The sequence below is a fragment of the Platalea leucorodia genome (assembly GCF_965183815.1).
Source record: "Platalea leucorodia genome assembly, chromosome: Z".
Lineage (NCBI taxonomy): Eukaryota > Metazoa > Chordata > Aves > Pelecaniformes > Threskiornithidae > Platalea > Platalea leucorodia.
In genome coordinates this window covers 47200778-47208790 of record NC_138858.1, presented here as the reverse complement: position 1 = coordinate 47208790, position 8013 = coordinate 47200778, and positions in this window count along the sequence as shown.

Genomic DNA, 8013 nt, shown 5'->3' with positions numbered 1-8013 from the left:
CTGGCCTCATACTAGCATTTTCCAACTCATGTCTTCATTATACCAATTAATCCTACTAAGTGGAAATTTGCTATAGTAAATTTAGTAGAAGCACTAAAATCTACTTTCACACTCATCTGAAAGCTAGTATAAAACACTGGGCCTTGTTTTCCTTTCATTCAAGTTGGTTTTAAAAAAAATAAAATTAAGAACTGAATCAAAAAAATTTCCCTTCTTCTTAGTCCTACAACTTGCATGCAATGGCACAGGAACCCTGCAATTCACATATCCACACAAACAATGGCAACATAGCAACGTGACTTAGCTGCTATGCTAATTAAAAGCTGTAAACATTCTTCTCCTCTTGCTTTTAATATTGCAGCAGATTTTGCACACCTTCTTAGTAAGTACATGGCATCAGTGGCAATACCAGGGTGCCAGACAAAGGAGAAAACCTCCACAGCTCCAACATTAGTAGCAATCCAGACCTTGACAGTAACGTATGGCAGAGACAGAGCAAGTGCTGGGAACTAACCCTAATGAAAGGACTTAAAATCACACATTTAAGTTTTTAAATGAAAAGGGAAAGATACTTTTTGACTTTGTCGTGACTTTCTGGCTAAAGTTTTAAAGATGAGTGAGCTGTGTGAGTGGTTGGATTTTACTCTGTTTAAACATGCTTATGTGTTATTCAAAGCAGGAGGTGTTATAAGCTGAATAAGCCACACCATAGCAATAAAAGCTAAGAATTAAGACCACATTATTAAAAGCACTTAAAGGTACTAAGACAATCTCTGGAGACAGAACGTCACATTTTTAACAGTCAAGCAGAGGTATCTGCACAATTAGTGTCTGAAGTCTCACACAACACCTCTCAGTTTTCCACCTGCAAACATTCTGCAGTAGTTACTGTTTGTGCAAATTTGGAGCTGTTTGGACAAGCAGCTGGATTGTAAGGGTCTCTTTTTATCAGTAGGAATCTTTTTCCAGAAAGTATTCTACCAAGGTTGAGCAGGCCAGTCCTAAGTATCCTTCTGTAAAGCAATTGATTCAAAATGGGCCTGGCTATATGAACAATAAATACTGAGAAATGGCAATTTTGCCTAGCTAATATCCTCTGAACTAACATTTGGCACCTGCAGTGCATTGGCTGATGAAAATATAACTTTAAGTACAAATTTGGAGGCCTTGCTTCAGTAATTAGGAATGTTTCTTAAGGTTTAGAAAAATAAGCAGTAAACCATGTACAAAAGAAGACAAGGCAAACTACATCAAACATCACAATGTAATGTGATGTAAAGAGCCATAGCCAGTCTCACAAGTTCAGTGCACAGCTCCACATGTGTGTGTTAGGGACGACTTGTGGGTCTCCAGCCTACAAGGAGCATTTCAGTGGTGGCTGAAATAGGAGAAGCTTTCCTTTGGTGAAAGTGAAGGGATATAAGATCCCTCAGATCTTTCCTAATTTGAGCTATTTTTATCAACTGCTAACTCAAGATCATTAACACATTTATAAGAGCTCTTCCTGAACATCATCTTCATGATGGTTACCATCTAGTTGTTGTACATCTATGACAGAAGCTTTTGTTTATTTAATTAATATAAATACGTCACCTGTACAGAACACAAACTCGTCTGATAACTGAGGAAGAAGAGTTACAGAAAACTCCAGTGGCAGTAAAATAAAAGTAAAAGCCTTTGGGCTTAAAGTAAAAATAGCTTTATCCTTCATTAGACAAAGAAAAAAGCTTAGTTGCAATGTACTGTAAAGCATTCTCTGTACAGGCACAGACATTGCAGATGACCAAAAAATGACTGCCCGTTGCCAAAAGGGCAGGAAGGAAGGAGTTGAGAAAAGAGGTGTGTTAGCATAAGGAAAGAGACAGAAGGAGGAGAGAAAAATCAGGTCTTTAGCACAGCACTGGTATGAGGACAGAGCAAATAAACACTGCAAACCTGAATTACAAGAAAATGCAAAGGACAGAGGAAGCCAAATGTGAGGTTACGATAACGGATTTGCCTACGTTAACTGAGATCTCTATGCTACATAACCAACATTTCGATGTTGCATCTTCAAAGAAAAATTTCCATTTCCTTTTTGATAACAACTCCCAGCAAAATAATGAAACCGATCTTAACAAAACACTTGATTATCTTGTTCCAAAATACATTGCTGTAACAAACTGATGAATTTCTGGGAAGTGGAAAACTGCACTGGATGTTCTTGTTATTTTTTAGTTGGAAAGGAAAAAAAAAATCTCATATTTGATTAAGAAAATTCATTCTGAAACATTGAGAGTCCATAAAATTAATATTTCTAAAATGATATTTATATTTATCATTGTACTGGGTCTGCCCAGGGTAAAATTAACTTTCTACATAGCAGCCCTTAGGGAGCTGTGCTCTGCATTCATGGCTAGAATAGTGCTGGTAACACGTCTGTGTTTTGGCTATTGCTGAACAGCGCGTGCTTGCATAGCATTAAGGCTTTCTCTCTTCTCCTTTCTCCCCCTGTGAGTAGGCTGGGGGTGGGTAAGAGGCTGGGAGGGCACATATCCAAGGCAGCTGATACAAACTGGCCAAAGCGTTATCTCATACCGTATGACATCTTGCTCGGCAATAAAAGCTCAGGGAGAGGAGAAAGGAGGAACCTTTGTGGTTCTGGCATTTGTCTTCCCAAGCAACTATTGCCCTTGCTGAGGCCTTGCTTCCCAGGGCGTAGCATCTGCTAGTGGTGCATGAATTCCTCATTTTGCTTTCCTTGCACATGCAGCTTTTGCTTTTCTTATTAAACTGTCATTGTCTCTATCTGTGAGTCTTCTCACCTTCCTTCTATTTTCTCCCCATCCCGAAAGAACGAGTGAGAAGCTGGGTGGGTGTTTGGCTGCTGGCCGGGGTGAACTCAACACACTCATTCCATGATTTGACATGATCTTTTGCATTGTCCATTTACTGTAATATCTATTCTCTATTATTTACTTTCTCTGATTAAAATGTTCTCTGGAAAATCTTGAAAATACTTTTTCCTCTTCCTTCCCTTTTTTATTTCCCTGGTGAAAAGTATGTTTGAAAATTTTAAAAATACAGGATAATTCAATGAGACAAATGAAACAACTATGCATATATTTGACCGCACACAAAATAAATAAGGATTCTTAAACAGAATTATAAGAAGTTTCATTTTGATTCTGTATTGAGGGTGGGAGAAGGCATATATTTAAGTTTTGAGAAATATTTAAAAGCATACATATAGACTCTTTATAGTATTATAAACAAGCACAAGGACTTACTTTTGACCATAATTCAAAACTTTTTAACAATATCATCTGGATTTAAGGTGGAATATTTCATAAGGAGAACATACTAAACATGGACAATATTTTAACTGTCATTGCAATAGTATCCATTTTTTTTTCGTAAAACCTTTCCTAAAGCAAAAAGACCCCCTTCAAAATGAGGCACATTTATTTTTCTTCATTGCAAATGAATTGATGAAGTACTTGTGGAAAGCTGAAATCGAGAAGATGGAAACTAGCACAAGTTCTTCAAAGCAAGGAATTGGTTAAAATGGGAGTCACGTGTCTTCTTTTCAATCATTTCCAACATGATGAGAAGAATCCAGATTTGTCAGTACGCAACAGAGTGATAATAAGTCACCAGTGCAGGACAGCCATAGAAAAACACATTTTGCTGGGTACCTGGCAAAACATTAACGTTGCTGCACACAGCAGTGCTGAAATGTGTATGTAATTCAATGTGCCACTTTAGTGGCCAATGAAAAAAAAAAAGTGTTATTCAAAACAATCATACAGAGTAAAGCTCCTAGGATCAGTGCAAATACCACAAAGGGAGTGCAACAGATCTTATCAGACAAAATGAGAATGGTTTAAGAAGGAACAATGTTGCTGCCAGCATGCATTAGAGAATTACGTACAAGGACAGGAAAAAAATCTATTTAAGGCCAACCTTGGTAGAAGACCAAACAAATACTGACTGGACAAAAATAAGCAGGGAGAAGGAAGTTTCTGATTGTCAGAATACAAGTCTTGACAACAGCATTTGAGAGCACTGATAACATATGAACTCAGGAAAAGAGTAAGGGAAAAAGCTCCTGCAGTTTTCATCTGGAACATGCCAGTTTGCAAGAGGGAGTGTTATGAGCATTACTCATGAGCAAAGTAGGCCTGGACTTGAAGGATATGCCTTCCAGTCCTGCACATCAAAACACCACGCTGCCTGTAGCACAAAAACTATAAAGGTCTTTTAGAAATAACAAACATGACAAGATGAGATGCATTTCACTCAATTTTTAAAACAGCTTGCTGTTTCTTGGAGAAAAGGAAAACTTGTAAAATGTTAAGGATGTCATGAATGGCAAATCTTTCAAAATGCTCAGTGAGCAGTCAATTTATTCAACACTTAGTTAAGACCAAGCAATCAAGTCTAGAAATACAACAAAGGATGTGGAAAATCAAGTTCAAACTTCATCAGTACATTCTCTTAATGACTTGTAAGTTTGGGATGACATCTCAGAGGATTTTTTTTTTTTTTAACCAAAAATCATTTGGCATTAACACCTATGCTGGTTGGCAAAAAAACCTGAAAAGAAAAACACTTCCAATAGCCAGTCAAAGTAGATAACAGAAACTGCTGATTTCAAATAAATAGAGCGCTTTTTCTGCCACTGTCCACCCATCTAATTCTCTCACTGCTTTCTTTTGATATCTGCAGAACTCTTCACCAAATATACTAATATATTAATTACATAGTAATAATATCAAATTATAATTTCCTTTGTGAGGAAGAGCTACTTTTTCAACATCACAAATGGCAAGAAAAAATAATAGATTTCTAAAACAGCTAAAAATATTCTGAAAACATCTGTAAACTTAGCAAAAAAATGAAAATAGGTCTGATCTAAAAGACACGGTTGAAACAAAGAATATTAATCTAAATTTTTTAAAACTGTCAAGAAAAGCAATATGATAACCTTGTGAAATGTATACACCCATGACATAAGTCAGGCTACTTCCTATATTACATTAAAGCTATAGTAATTAGCAGACTGTACTCACCTGCCTTTTTGCTATCATGCTATAATTTCTGCAAAACTTTCCACATAACTGGGGCGGGGGGAAGGGGGAGCAGGGGGTTGCTCACATTTTTAAAAACAAGTCTTAGCTTTGAAGTTAAATCAGCAAGCTTCAAAAACCTCAGGGAAGAAAAGTCACCAAGACTGGTACTTCCAATATTCTAACAAAAGGTGGCTTCAACAGTGGGAGACACTCCACTGAAGCAAGAAAACAGAGGATACCCACTTGTGGGGCAGTGGGGTCTGTAAGGTAGTTTGGCTAGAAATCAGTCACAGGGTACTTACATTAGGAGTTACAGTCTCTATGAACACAGGAAGAACCTAAAGTCTGCAGGATATTCATACCTCATGAATCTAAAGACATTGTCCCATAGACCTGAAGGAGACAGTAGTAGCAAATGCGCAAGCCAGAGGGAAAGTGAAATATTTGCCCAGCTGCAGAACTGTTCAAAATCATCTGATCAGTTGCATGCAATGTAACCATGATACTGTGAATTTAAACTTACTTTTTAATTTTGTCATTTTATATAAAAATTCTGGGGGAAAAGAAAAGCCCTACTTATCCACCCACACAGTGCATTTGATAGCCTGTTCCACAGTGATGGATGTTTCATCTCGATACCTTAAACTTATTTATGCTGCCAAATAATCCCTTTCAATCAATTTCATTGCTACAGTGTACTCACTGCTGTAGGCTTCTTCCTTCAACAGTTCTACTACAAACACCTAATTAAAAAAAAATTTATGTGAACATAAAATTCATGCTATTTTCTTTAACTAAACTAATCTGGACAGACATTAAAATGCAGACAAGTGTCTAGCCTAAGGCTCGTTAACACAAAAGAAATTAATGTATATGAGCGTATGTAATTTCCTGAAAATTTCTACTATAACTTCAGAAGTCGAAGTAGATCTTGGGAGCCCTTCTCCATTGGTGAAGTGCCACTGATTTCCGAGGCATGAATTATAAGGAATCAGAGTAATCACCCCAATGCCAGATAGCTTCCCTTCTAATATGCCTTTCTACATCTAGAGTATGACTAGGCTTTAAATTAAGGTGCTAGACATTACAGTAATCTTCAGTAGCAGTAATACTGGGGAGGAAAATCTCTGTGTTCTACTGAGTGCTTATTAAACGTGATTCCTAATAATTTGATCAAAGCCTCTCTCAAGTAGTCATGAAAAAAGGAATAAAAAAGTATGCAACACATATTTGTATACCTCTAGGCTATAACACAAATCCCAAGGATAAGGCAGACAGCGATACACCTAGCATTTGTGCTGCACAAGTCACTTCCAGCAGCTGCATGCCAGTCCTGGGCATACATCTTTTCTCCAGCCAGGCAAGAAAAAGACATGAAATGCCAACGAACTGAGGTGACGCCAACCTGCTCACCCCAGCATGTGCTACTACTAGTGCATGTTGCAGAGCCTCAACAAGCAGGATAAAATAAGAGATTTTAGGCTGGATCTCTCTTTTGTGAGTGTGGGGAGGTGGCTAGGGACAGGTAGCCAACCTCCCATAGCGGGGAACAAGACAGAGCAAGGTATAGAGTAGCAGCAGGCAAAAGGGGCTGGACGCTGCTACCTGGCTCTTACACATGGCAGTAACTGTCAGCTCCGGTTCCTTGAGCCTGTTCTTTGTTCACGACGCTTGTGGTGCCTAAATCTGTCACGTTTAGGAATCTCTGAACCAGACCAGAAAGCAAGTCTCCCCTGCACTCCGTTGTCATTTCCTCAGCACTCCACTGTCAGGCAGAAGACAGAAGAGCAGCTAGTTTTCTTGTCACCACAAAAGTCCTCCAAATACACCACTTCTCTCACTACCTGCCCTTACAGTCACTGTCTACTATCCCCCCATGTCTCCTACAAACAAGGAGCAGTCGGCATATGGCTGAGCTAGAAAAGGTCCTGTGCTTGCTCTTGGCACTCCTCACTCTGCATCTCTGTGTGTGACATAGCTGCAGTAGTAAATGTCCTATTCACTTTACAAAAGACAGAAATACTGTACTAAGCCATGAAATTTCTACCAACAGACGTAGTTGCCAGCCTTTCTATGTACAAGTACAACCAGCTGTAAAATTGAAATGGAAATCTCATTCCCACAAAGATGGGACCACAGAGATTCAGGATAAATTTCCTTCCTTCTGCCCGGACTGTACTACTTCTTAATATAAAGAATTGTTGAAAGAAAGCTGGCTAATTTGTATCTTGAAGCGACACAAAAGAGAAGGAGTAGCTAAGTCTTCTGGGCTAAAAATCTGTCTGAAACCTTAGAAAGCAAAGCTCATACAAATTTGGAGGCATGCTTTTTTTATAGACCACTGGTAAATGGTAAGTTAATAAAAGCCTTTTGTGCTGAATGTAGAGTTTAAGCTACCATGCCTAGAGCAGATGGTAGAGAGTCTTTTTTGCAAGAAAGATACAACCTATGTGACTGTGAAACGCGGTACCTTGTCCTGCATCCTTCTCAAAACTGCACAGGTCTTACAGCCTCTACTGTCCCTGCACTGCAGTGCTTCTGCTAGCTAGTCAGTCCTTGTTATTTACCAACAGATGTTGAAATTACACCTATGGAAACAGCCAGGTAAAACCAAATTCTAATTAGCTGGCTGCACATTACTTTTTGCCACAGTTGTTGCTGCATCTGGACACAGGCTTCCAGGATGCTCCTTTTGGTCAGAATAAACACAAAACATTTGTCCAGGGGTTGTTTAACAAACAGTTTTATCTCAGGTTTTGTTTTTGAAATGTAGCTAATGTTGCAGGTTAGAGACGAAAAACATTAAGCAATGCAAAAAAAAAAAAATCTTGTTCTTAATTTCAGGTGTATTCTAAAGCTACATAATGCACAAGGAATAAAATAGTAAGGGTACCATGTAGGGTGAGGCAAGACAAAAGGGTAAAACAAGGGAAAAACAAATCTGATAAAGCTGTTTGAT